The following is a 12,606-nucleotide window of genomic DNA, read 5'->3' as shown; positions in this document are numbered from 1 at the left end:
AATCAGCCACCAGCGCTGTATCATCAGCGAACAACAACTGACTCACTTCCCAAGCTCTCTCATCCCCAACAGACTTCATACTTGCCCCTCTTTCCAAAACTCTTGCATTCACCTCCCTAACAACCCCATCCATAAACAAATTAAACAACCATGGAGACATCACACACCCCTGCCGCAAACCTACATTCACTAAGAACCAATCACTTTCCTCTCTTCCTACACCTACACATGCCTTACATCCTCGATAAAAACTTTTTACTGCTTCTAACAACTTTCCTCCCACACCATATATTCTTAATACCTTCCACAGAGCATCTCTATCAACTCTATCATATGCCTTCTCCAGATCCATAAATGCTACATACAAATCCATTTGCTTTTCTAAGTATTTCTCACATACATTCTTCAAAGCAAACACCTGATCCACACATCCTCTACCACTTCTGAAACCACACTGCTCTTCCCCAATCTGATGCTCTGTACATGCCTTCACCCTCTCAATCAATACCCTCCCATATAATTTGCCAGGAATACTCAACAAACTTATACCTCTGTAATTTGAGCACTCACTCTTATCCCCTTTGCCTTTGTACAATGGCACTATGCACGCATTCCGCCAATCCTCAGGCACCTCACCATGAGTCATACATACATTAAATAACCTTACCATCCAGTCAACAATACAGTCACCCCCTTTTTTAATAAATTCCACTGCAATACCATCCAAACCTGCTGCCTTGCCGGCTTTCATCTTCCGCAAAGCTTTTACTACCTCTTCTCTGTTTACCAAATCATTTTCCCTAACCCTCGCACTTTGCACACCACCTCGACCAAAACACCCTATATCTGCCACTCTATCATCAAACACATTCAACAAACCTTCAAAATACTCACTCCATCTCCTTCTCACATCACCACTACTTGTTATCACCTCCCCATTTGCGTCCTTCACTGAAGTTCCCATTTGCTCCCTTGTCTTACGCACTTTATTTACCTCCTTCCAGAACATCTTTTTATTCTCCCTAAAATTTAATGATACTCTCTCACCCCAACTCTCATTTGCCCTTTTTTTCACCTCTTGCACCTTTCTCTTGACCTCCTGTCTCTTTCTTTTATACGTCTCCCACTCAATTTCATTTTTTCCCTGCAAAAATCGTCCAAATGCCTTTCTCTTCTCTTCCACTAATACTCTTACTTCTTCATCCCACCACTCACTACCCTTTCTAATCAACCCACCTCCCACTCTTCTCATGCCACAAGCATCTTTTGCGCAATCCATCACTGATTCCCTAAATACATCCCATTCCTCCCCCACTCCCCTTACTTCCATTGTTCTCAACAATATAATACACGATCATTTTTATCTCAACATTAGACAGAGGAACACGGTACATCAATTTCAAGATTCTCCTTCAACAATAAAGTTGTAGAACATGGGATAAACACCCACCAGAAGTCAGGGGAGAAGACCATTGGCATATTTCAAACGCTCGACAAATGCGCTGATCATAGTTATCTCTTAACAAACCAGTTCTAAATTGGTCGTACATAGTATAAACGTATTCCAGTGTAATGTATATGTATTTGTTTTAACAACAGGGGTTTGGCTTAAGTCCTTTCTCTCCTTAATGATGTATATTCCTGCAGAATGTTTATATATCAGAGAATTGTCTTTGTACTGTATGGTCCTCCATGGCTACGTTTCTGCCGGCTGGTGCGTTAGAGGGAGTGGTGGGTGAGGAGGAGGAGGAGGAGCCTTCTGCTTTACTATCCTGTCTCCATCTATAGTGGTGGGTGGGGAGGAGGAGCCTTCTGCTGTACTATCTTCATCCATTCCTCACACACCTTCCCCCACACACCTGCCCCACACACACCAGCCCTCATCTCTACCCCACACGCACCAGCCCTTACCTCTACCCCACACACACCAGCCCTCACCTCTACCCCACACACACACGCCAACCCTCATATCTGCCCCCACACACGCTAGCCCTCACCTCTGCCCCACACATACACCAACCCTCACCCCTGCCCATACGCAACAGCCCTCACCCCTGCCCACACACACCAGCCCTCACCTCTGCCCCATACACACCAGCCCTCACCTCTGCCCCTCACACACCAGCCCTCACCTCTGCCCCACACACACCAGCCCTCACATCTACCCCACACACACACACACGCACACCAACCCTCACCTCTGCCCCACACACACCAGCCCTCACATCTACCCCACACACACACACACGCACACCAACCCTCACCTCTGCCCCACACACACCAGCCCTCACATCTACCCCCCCCCCCCACCCACACCAACCCTCATCTCTGCCCTTACACACACCAACCCTCACTTCTGCCCCCACACACACGCCAGCCCCCACACATGCCCCCACACCCGGCCAGCCTGTATGAAGCGGTACAACACAGCTCACCGCGATACATTTATCCTGTCATCCACTGGCAGTTTACTGAACAACGGTCCGTCTTGATCAAGTTGGCCAGCAATACCTGACCTGGTGACCTGGGTCTGGGCTCCGCCCCCCCAGGTCAGAGATAAACCAACAGGTCCGTCATCATGGAACAGTTCCTGCTGGGCTGTACCCCTCTGGTCGCCTCTTAAGATAACTGAAGATTAGAGAGATAATAATAATAATAATGATAAGTTATTATTATTATTATTATTATTATTATTATTATTATTATTATTATTATTGTTGTTGTTGTTGTTAGTATTATTATAGAGCTAGTAATGATGATAATGATAGTAATGATAATAATAAATGATAATGATGATAATAATAATAATAATAATAATAATAATAATAATGATTATTATTATTATCATTATTATCATTATTATTATTGTTATTATTATTATAGAGCTAATAATAATGATGATAATGATGATAATGATAATAATGATAATAATAATAATAATAATAATAATAATAATAATAATAATAATAATAATAATCATTATTATTATTATTATTATTATTATTATTATTATTATTATTATTATTATCATTATTATCATTTATTATTATCATTACTATCATTATCATAATAATAATAATGATAATAATAATTTCATACTATTCGCCATTTCCCGCGTTAGCATGGTAGCGTTAAGAACAGAGGACTGGACCTCTGAGAGAATATCCTCACCTGGCCTCGTTCTCTGTTCCTTCTCTTGGAAAAATTAAAAAAAAACGAGAGGGGAGGATTTCCAGCCCCCCGCTCCCTCCCCTTTTAGTCGCCTTCTACGACACGCAGGGAATACGTGGGAAGTATTCTTTCTCCCCTATCCCCAGGGATATATATAATAATAATTATAATCGACAAACTTGGTATAAAACAAAAGAAGATCAGCTGCCACATCAGGTCAGTTAGGTGTGTGTACGCCGTTATGACCGTTAACAACCCACGCTCCCTGACCTGTTGTGTTCCAGGGCCCAAACCCCATTCCCTTTTGGGGCGCTGAGGGGCCAGCCCATGGCGTCTTGGGCAACCAGGCTTGCTCGCAGTGACTCAACCCAGCGCTCCCTCAAGTGTTACATCCTCCTCACACCTCCTCCTTGAGGATGAGCGTTTCCAGATGTGTCTAGTTGTTAATTGAATACTTGTTATACATGGCGACTTGTGGCACCATGGGTTGTTATGGCACCATTACGTAGTTAAGGATAATATTAAGATGTCGTCACATATTATGCCAGAGCCACATGCCGCATATATCGTGTTGATGATCACATAACGCGTGCATCATGCTATTATCATATGCTATTGACATAACACATCACATATACCGTCATCACATACATGTACCATACTGTCATCACATACCAAACTGACATCACATATGCACACCATACTGCCATCACATACCATACTGACATCACATATGTACACCATACTGTCATCACACACCTTACTGACGTCACATATGTACACCATACTGTCATCACATACTGACATCACATATGTACACCATACTGTCATCACATACCATACTGACCTCACATATGTACATCATACTGTCATCACATACCATACTGACCTCACATATGTACACCACACTGTCATCACATGTGATTGTCCATGTTTTGGACAATCACATGTTTACCAAATGGCGTCCAAGCTTCGTCTCTTCGATGTATATCAACTGACTGTTATATTTCTCTCTTGTGTCTCCCCTGATGATGTGATTATTACACGAAAGTGCACTTGGGAACTTTTCGTATTTCATTTTCCCCGTGGACTCATAGGAATATCTTGATCACGCGCAAAATTGTGATCCTTTCCAATATGGTGGCTGATTCATGTGAGAAACTGCAGAAGCTGGTGACTGAGTTTGGTAAAGTGTGTGAAAGAAGAAAGTTAAGAGTAAATGTGAATAAGAGCAAGGTTATTAGGCACAGTAGGGTTGAAGGTCACGTCAATTGGGAGGTAAGTTTGAATGGAGAAAAACTGGAGGAAGTAGAGTGTTTTAGATATCTGGGAGTGGATCTGGCAGCGGATGGAACCATGGAAGCGGAAGTGAATCATAGGGTGGGGGAGGGGGCGAAAATCCTGGGAGCCTTGAAGAATGTTTGGAAGTCGAGAACATTATCTCGGAAAGCAAAAATTGGTATGTTTGAAGGAATAGTGGTTCCAACAATGTTGTATGGTTGCGAGGCGTGGGCTATGGATAGAGTTGTGCGCAGAAGGGTGGATGTGCTGGAAATGAGATGTTTGAGGACAATATGTGGTGTGAGGTGGTTTGATCGAGTAAGTAATGTAAGGGTAAGAGAGATGTGTGGAAATAAAAAGAGCGTGGTTGAGAGAGCAGAAGAGGGTGTTTTGAAATGGTTTGGGCACATGGAGAGAATGAGTGAGGAAAGATTGACCAAGAGGATATATGTGTCGGAGGTAGAGGGAACGAGGAGAAGTGGGAGACCAAATTGGAGGTGGAAAGATGGAGTGAAAAAGATTTTGAGTGATCGGGGCCTGAACATGCAGGGGGGTGAAAGGCGGGCAAGGAATAGAGTGAATTGGATCGATGTGGTATACCGGGGTCGACGTGCTGTCAATGGATTGAATCAGGGCATGTGAAACGTCTGGGGTAAACCATGGAAAGTTGTGTGGGGCCTGGATATGGAAAGGGAGCTGTGGTTTCGGGCATTATTACATGACAACTAGAGACTGAATGTGAACGAATGTGGCCTTTGTTGTCTTTTCCTAGCGCTACCTCGCACACATGAGGGGGGAGGGGGATGTTATTCCATGTGTGGCGAGGTGGCGATGGGAATAAATAAAGGCAGACAGTATGAATTATGTACATGTGTATATATGTATATGTCTGTGTGTGTATATATATGTGTACATTGAGATGTATAGGTATGTATATTTGCGTGTGTGGACGTGTATGTATATACATGTGTATGGGGGTGGGTTGGGCCATTTCTTTCGTCTGTTTCCGTGCGCTACCTCGCAAACGCGGGAGACAGCGACAAAGCAAAATATATAAATAAATGAATATATATATATATATATATATATATATATATATATATATATATATATATATATATATATATATATATATATATCAAAGATCATTAATCTTTATTATATTCTGGACAAAAACTGAGCAGTGTTCAGCGCCTGCCCTCTGCCTGGCTGATCATCTCGTCATCCTGTCCATCCTACAAATAGAAAAAAAAGATACAACATATTGAAGCCCAAATCATATTAGATTCTCTCTCTCTCTCTCTCTCTCTCTCTCTCTCTCTCTCTCTCTCTCTCTCTCTCTCTCTCTCTGGTATTTGCGCCCCGCGCTACACTAGGATTCGAATTCGACACGCAGGGTCTGGTCGATCACAGTGGGTCTCTACCGTCCATGCTGGGTCTGGTCGACCACAGTGGGTCCCTATCGTCCATACTGGGTTTGGTCGACCACAGTGGGTCCCTATCGTCCATACTGGGTTTGGTTGAACAGGGTGGTTACCCATCGTCCGTCCATACTGGGTCTGGTCGAACACAGTGTCATTACCGTCCATACTGTGTCTGGTCGACCAACCAGTGGGTCCCTATCGTCCATACTGGGTCTGGTAGAACACACTGGGTCCCTACCTTCCACACTTGGTCTGGTCGACCACAGTGGGGTCGCTACCGTCCATACTGGGTCGGGTCGACCACAGTGGGGTCGCTACCGTCCATACTGGGTCGGGTCGACCACAGTGGGTCCCTACCTCCCACCCTGGGTCTTGTCGACCTCAGAAGGTCCCTGCTGTCCATACTGGGTCTGGTCGACCACAATGGGTCCCTACCTCCCACCCTGGGTCTTACATGAGAGAGGAGATGACAGAAGACCTGATGATCTATGATGAGGTTGCCTGCTGGAGGACTGTAATGATATCCTAGACTCCTAATCTATATTGATGAAGATAAGGTATTAAAGTAGAAGGCTCCTCCCCATCCATCACTACAGATGGAGACATGATAGTAAAGCAGAAGGCTCCTCCCTGCCCACTACTATAGATGGAGACAGGATAGTAAAGTAGAAGGCTCCTCCACACCCACCACTATAGATGGAGACATGATAGTAAAGCAGAAGGCTCCTCCCTGCCCACCACTATAGATGGAGACAGGATAGTAAAGCAGAAGGCTCCTCCCCCACCCACCACTATAGATGGAGACAGGATAGTAAAGTAGAAGGCTCCTCCCTCACCCACCCACACCACCACTCACTCCAGTATACCAGACCACAGGAGTAATATATATGGTAGCAACATGTACTATAACGAAGGTATACTGACTTGGAAAGTTTGTGGGGAAGTATCACTGGATTACACATTGTAATCCTACTTTAAGAATTTATCTTAATCTATCGCTAACTTTTCGGAGTGAAACTTTGAGATAGATGTATATATATTATCGCCACGCTTGACCAGGCGAATTCGAAGAGATGAGAGATATCATTAGAGTATTTGATTACCTGTGATACAGACGTGTTAATTAGGATCCTCACCTGGACGGCTCACCTGAGGAGGATCCGGGACTCTGATGGGGTAGTGGAGGGGAGGAGGAGGAGGGGACGCTACTTAGGGTGGGTAGGTAAGGAGGGGTGATGGGTGGGGTAGGGGATGGTAAGGGAATGTGTGGTATTACCAAGGGGGAAGGTAAGGAGGAAATAATGGTTAAGGAATGGTTGGAGGTGGTTAATGGGGAGTGGAAGGGGAGTGGGGTGGGTGGGTGGTGGTAAGGGACAAAGTGCGATGGAGGAAGGTCATTACAGATAACAGCCGTGTTGGTGATCGTCTGTTGTTATTATCCCCCCCTCTCCCCTCCCTCTCCCCTCTCCCTCTCCCCCTCCCTCCCCTCTCCCCTCCCTCCCCCCTCACTCCGACCTTCATTTTGTATTGACCTCTTGGTCTTCCCCATTCCTCCTCTTGCTTCTCGCTAACCCTTTCCCCACCTCTCACTCGCCTCTCAACCACCCCTCACCCATCCCTTACTCACACCTCATCCATCCACCCCTCACCCACCCCTCACATTCCCACCCCTTTCACTTGCCTCTCAACCACCCCTCATCCATCCCTTACTCACACCTCATCCACCCACCTCTCACCCACCTCTCGCCCACGTCTCCCCCATTAAGAAGTCGCCATCACCCACCTCTCACTCACATTAGGGAGTCTTAGTGATATTTTCTAAAGGGATTATTGACCCAACCATCACCCTTCCCCACTCTGCCTCCCGTATGACCTTCCCCTTTCCCTTAACCCCTTTGACCCTTAGCCTCTCCAGTTCTCCTGACGCGACAAAGGGCTTTAGCAGGCGAGGACCTTTACCACTGAGAAAAAAGCCAGGAGAGTACCTTTACCACTGAGAAAGGGAGGAGAGGACCTTTACCATTGAGAAAAGAGGCAGGAGAGGACCTTTACCACTGAGAAAGGCAGGAGAGGACCTTTACCACTGAGAAAAAAGGCAGGAGAGGACCTTTACCACTGGGAAAGGCAGGAGAGGACCTTTACCACTGGGAAAGGCAGGAGAGGACCTTTACCACTGAGAAAAAAGGCAGGAGAGGACCTTTACCACTGGGAAAGGCAGGAGAGGACCTTTACCACTGAGAAAGGCAGGAGAGGACCTTTACCACTGAAAAAGGCAGGAGAGGACCTTTACCACTGAGAAAAAAGGCAGGAGAGGACCTTCACCACTGAGGAAAACGGCAGGAGAGGACCTTTACCACTGAGAAAAAAGGCAGGATAGGACCTTTACCACTGAGAAAGGCAAGAGAGGACCTTTACCACTGAGAAAGGTCATAGTGTGCCAGACATTCTCAGTCTAGACCTTTATATAAGGCACGATCAGGTATGTAACACTGTAAGATATTGACCCCTTGAAATCAATAGGTTCATTGCGTTCAAATACCATGAACTTGTGGAACGCAAATGCGTTTAAAACCTCGCCCACGGTCGCTAGGGGGCGATATAGAGGCAATTTATCAAGGACCTGGACAAGGTCGTTTAGATTATACCATAGACCATTGTGGTCTGTTTAGTTGGAGGGAGGGATACGAAGCCGTGTTCTTAGACAGGAACGTAGTGATCGCCCGGTGGTCAAGGTCATGGGAGGTCACCACCAGGGCAGGGGAAAAGAGGGTGAGGGAGGGAGGGGGGGTAAACACTGGTCATTACCCACGGGGGTGGGTGTCAGACAGCCCCTGGTCATTACCTAGGGGGGTGGGTGTCACACAGCCCCCAGTCTCTTAAGACCCTACAGCAAGTGTGTGTGTAAGGGGTGGCTGGCTGGCCCTGGGGGCTTGGGGGGGGGGGAGCTGTTGATGCACCACAGAAGGAGGAGGAGGAGGAGGAGGCGTCCATTACCTGTGAGCTGGAGAGAGAGAGAGAGAGAGAGAGAGAGAGAGAGAGAGAGAGAGAGAGAGAGAGAGAGAGAGAGATTTCACCCTACACAAGAGACCATCCACAATATATATATATATATATATATATATATATATATATATATATATATATATATATATATATATATATATACCAGACAGAGGTCGCACAGGTCACCAGGCTGCCCCATGATGGGTTGGTGCAGCAGGAACACCTGCTTCAGAGGCCACCTCCGTATGACGATCACCTGGGTACAATGGCCTCTCCCCACTCCCCATCTCCCCACAGTGAATGGTGTGACTGCTTGGTGCCGCTGGTGACTGCTCTGCTGTCCTGGTGATTGGCTGTGCCGCTGGCAATGTCATAATGGCTACCACAGCCTCCTGGTGATCATACATACCTTCCTGGTGATCATACCTTCCTAGTTATCATACCTTACTTAGTGATCATACTTTCTTAGTGATCATACCTTCCTGGTGATCATACCTTCCTTAGTGATCATACCTTCCTGGTGATCATACCTTCCTAGTTATCATACCTTCCTTAGTGATCATACCTTCCTGGTGATCATACCTTCCTGGTGATCATACCTTCCTTAGTGATCATACCTTCCTTAGTGATCATACCTTCCTGGTGATCATACATACCTTCCTGGTGATCATACCTTCCTTAGTGATCGTACCTTCCTGGTGATCATACCTTCCTTAGTGATCGTACCTTCCTGGTGATCATACCTTCCTAGTTATCGTACCTTCCTTAGTGATCATACCTTCCTTAGTGATCATACCTTCCTGGTGATCATACCTTCCTAGTGATCATACCTTCCTGATGATCATACCTTCTCTAGTGGTCATACCTTCCTGGTGATCATACCTCCCTAGTGATCATACCTTCCTGGTGATCATACCTTCCTTAGTAATCATACCTTCCTGGCGATCATACCTTACTTAGTGATCATACCTTTCTTAGTGATCATACTTTCCTAGTGATCATACCTTCCTGGTGATCATACCTTCCTTAGTGATCATACCTTCCTGGTGATCATACCTCCCTAGTGATCATACCTTCCTTAGTGATCATACCTTCCTTAGTGATCATACCTTCCTTAGTGATCATACCTTCCTGGTGATCATACATACCTTCCTGGTGATCATACCTTCCTTAGTGATCGTACCTTCCTGGTGATCATACCTTCCTTAGTGATCGTACCTTCCTGGTGATCATACCTTCCTAGTTATCGTACCTTCCTTAGTGATCATACCTTCCTTAGTGATCATACCTTCCTGGTGATCATACCTTCCTAGTGATCATACCTTCCTGGTGATCATACCTTCTCTAGTGGTCATACCTTCCTGGTGATCATACCTTCCTTAGTAATCATACCTTCCTGGCGATCATACCTTACTTAGTGATCATACCTTTCTTAGTGATCATACTTTCCTAGTGATCATACCTTCCTGGTGATCATACTTTCCTAGTGATCATACCTTCCTGGTGATCATACCTTCTTTGTAATCATACCTTCCTGGCGATCATACCTTCCTTAGTTATCATACCTTCCTTAGTGATCATACTTTCTTAGTGATCATACCTTCCTGGTGATCATACCTTCCTGGTGATCATACCTTCCTGGTGCTGTTTGTGGTGGTACGTATGTGAGTGTGATGGTGACTGTAATGTGGTGGTGGCTGTACTGTGGTGGTGACTGTACTGTGGTGGTGGTGGTTGTGGTGGTGACTGTACTGTGGTGGTGACTGTACTGTGGTGGTGGTGGTTGTGGTGGTGGCTGTACTGTGGTGGTGGTGGTTGTGGTGGTGGCTGTACTGTGGTGGTGGTGGTTGTGGTGGTGGCTGTACTGTGGTGGTGGTGGTTGTGGTGGTGGCTGTACTGTGGTGGTGGTGGTTGTGGTGGTGGCTGTACTGTGGTGGTGGTGGTTGTGGTGGTGGCTGTACTGTGGTGGTGGTGGTTGTGGTGGTGGCTGTACTGTGGTGGTGGTGGTTGTGGTGGTGGTGGTTGTGGTGGTAACTGTACTGTGGTGGTGGTGGTTGTGGTGGTGGCTGTACTGTGGTGGTGGGGGTGGTACAATGACGTCATCATCTTGTAGCCACATCTTCAACTCTCGAGCAATAATACAGTACTGTATTTTTCCAGTGAACATCTGATGCATTCCAGCTCGTTCTAAATATTGCAGCCCTTCCCAGTTCCCTTGAGCACGACGGTACGACCCTCGAGCACGACGGTACGACCCTCGAGCACGACACTACGGCCCTTGAGCACGACGATACGACCCTTGAGCACGAAGGTACGGCCCTTGAGCACGACGGTGCGACTCTTGAGCACGACACTACGGCCCTTGAGCACGACTGTTCGGCCCTTGAGCACGACGGTACGACCTTGGGTCACAACACTTAAGACCCCAGAGGATGAAGACCTGGCCTCTGACGTCCCTCTTAAGGGTCAGGTCAAAGGTCAGGTCTTCATCGCGATTGAAGGTCGTACCGTCGTTCCCAAGGTTCGTGGCTTCGTACCCAAATGTTGTACCGTCGTGTTCAAGTGTCGTACCGTTGTACCCAAGTGCCGTACCGTCGTGGTCGTGTCATACCTTCGTGATCAAGTGTCATACCTTCGTACCCAAGTGTCGTACCTTCGTACCCAAGTGTCGTACCTTTGTACCCAAGTGTCGTATCTTCGTGGTCAAGTGTCGTACCGTCGTGGTCAAGTGTCGTACCTTCGTGATCAAGTGTCGTACCTTCGTACCTAAGTGCCGTACCTTTGTGGTCGTGTCATACCTTCGTGGTCAAGTGTCGCACCTTTGTACCCAAGTGTCGTACCTTCGTACCCAAGTGTCGTACCTTTGTACCCAAGTGTCGTACCTTTGTACCCAAGTGTCGTACCTTCGTGGTCAAGTGTCGTACCGTCGTGGTCAAGTGTCATACCTTCGTACCCAAGTGTCGTACCTTTGTACCCAAGTGTCGTATCTTCGTGGTCAAGTGTCGTACCTTTGTACCCAAGTGTCGTACCTTCGTGGTCAAGTATCGTACCTTCGTACCCAAGTGTCGTACTTTCGTGGTCAAGTGTCGTACTTTCGTGGCCGGAGTTGATACTTTCGTACTCCCTTGGATGGTACCTTCGTGTTCAAGGATCGTTCCGTCATGCACAAGCGGTCGACGAACAAAGCCCAGATGGGCGGGTTGGGCCTGGCGCTGCTCTTCCCCTGACCAGCCAGTCACCCAGTACCACACTCCCGCCACACCAGCCACACTCCTCCTACACCAACCACAGCTACCACACTCCTACCACAGCTCAACACACACCAACTACAGCAACCACACACCACCACCACCACCACAACTCCACACAGCAGCCACAGCAATACTCTAGCCATAATAACCGCACTCCACCACAAGTCACGCTCCACCACAACAGGTACGCTCCACCACAACAGCCACACTCCACCACTACAGCCACGCTACACCACTACAGCCACGCTCCACCATAACAGCCACGCTCCACCACAAAAGCCACTCTCCACCATAACAGCCACGCTCCACCACAACAGCCACTCTCCACCATAACAGCCGCGCTCCACCATAACAGCCACACTCCACCATAACAGCCACGCTCCACCACAACAGCCACACTCCACCACAACAGCCACGCTCCACCACAACAGCCACGCTCCACCACAACAGCCACGCTCCACCACAACAGCCACACT

The sequence above is a fragment of the Panulirus ornatus genome, chromosome 4 (genome assembly GCF_036320965.1).
Source record: "Panulirus ornatus isolate Po-2019 chromosome 4, ASM3632096v1, whole genome shotgun sequence".
In the NCBI taxonomy this organism is placed as follows: domain Eukaryota; kingdom Metazoa; phylum Arthropoda; class Malacostraca; order Decapoda; family Palinuridae; genus Panulirus; species Panulirus ornatus.
Note: the sequence above shows the minus strand (reverse complement) of the source record.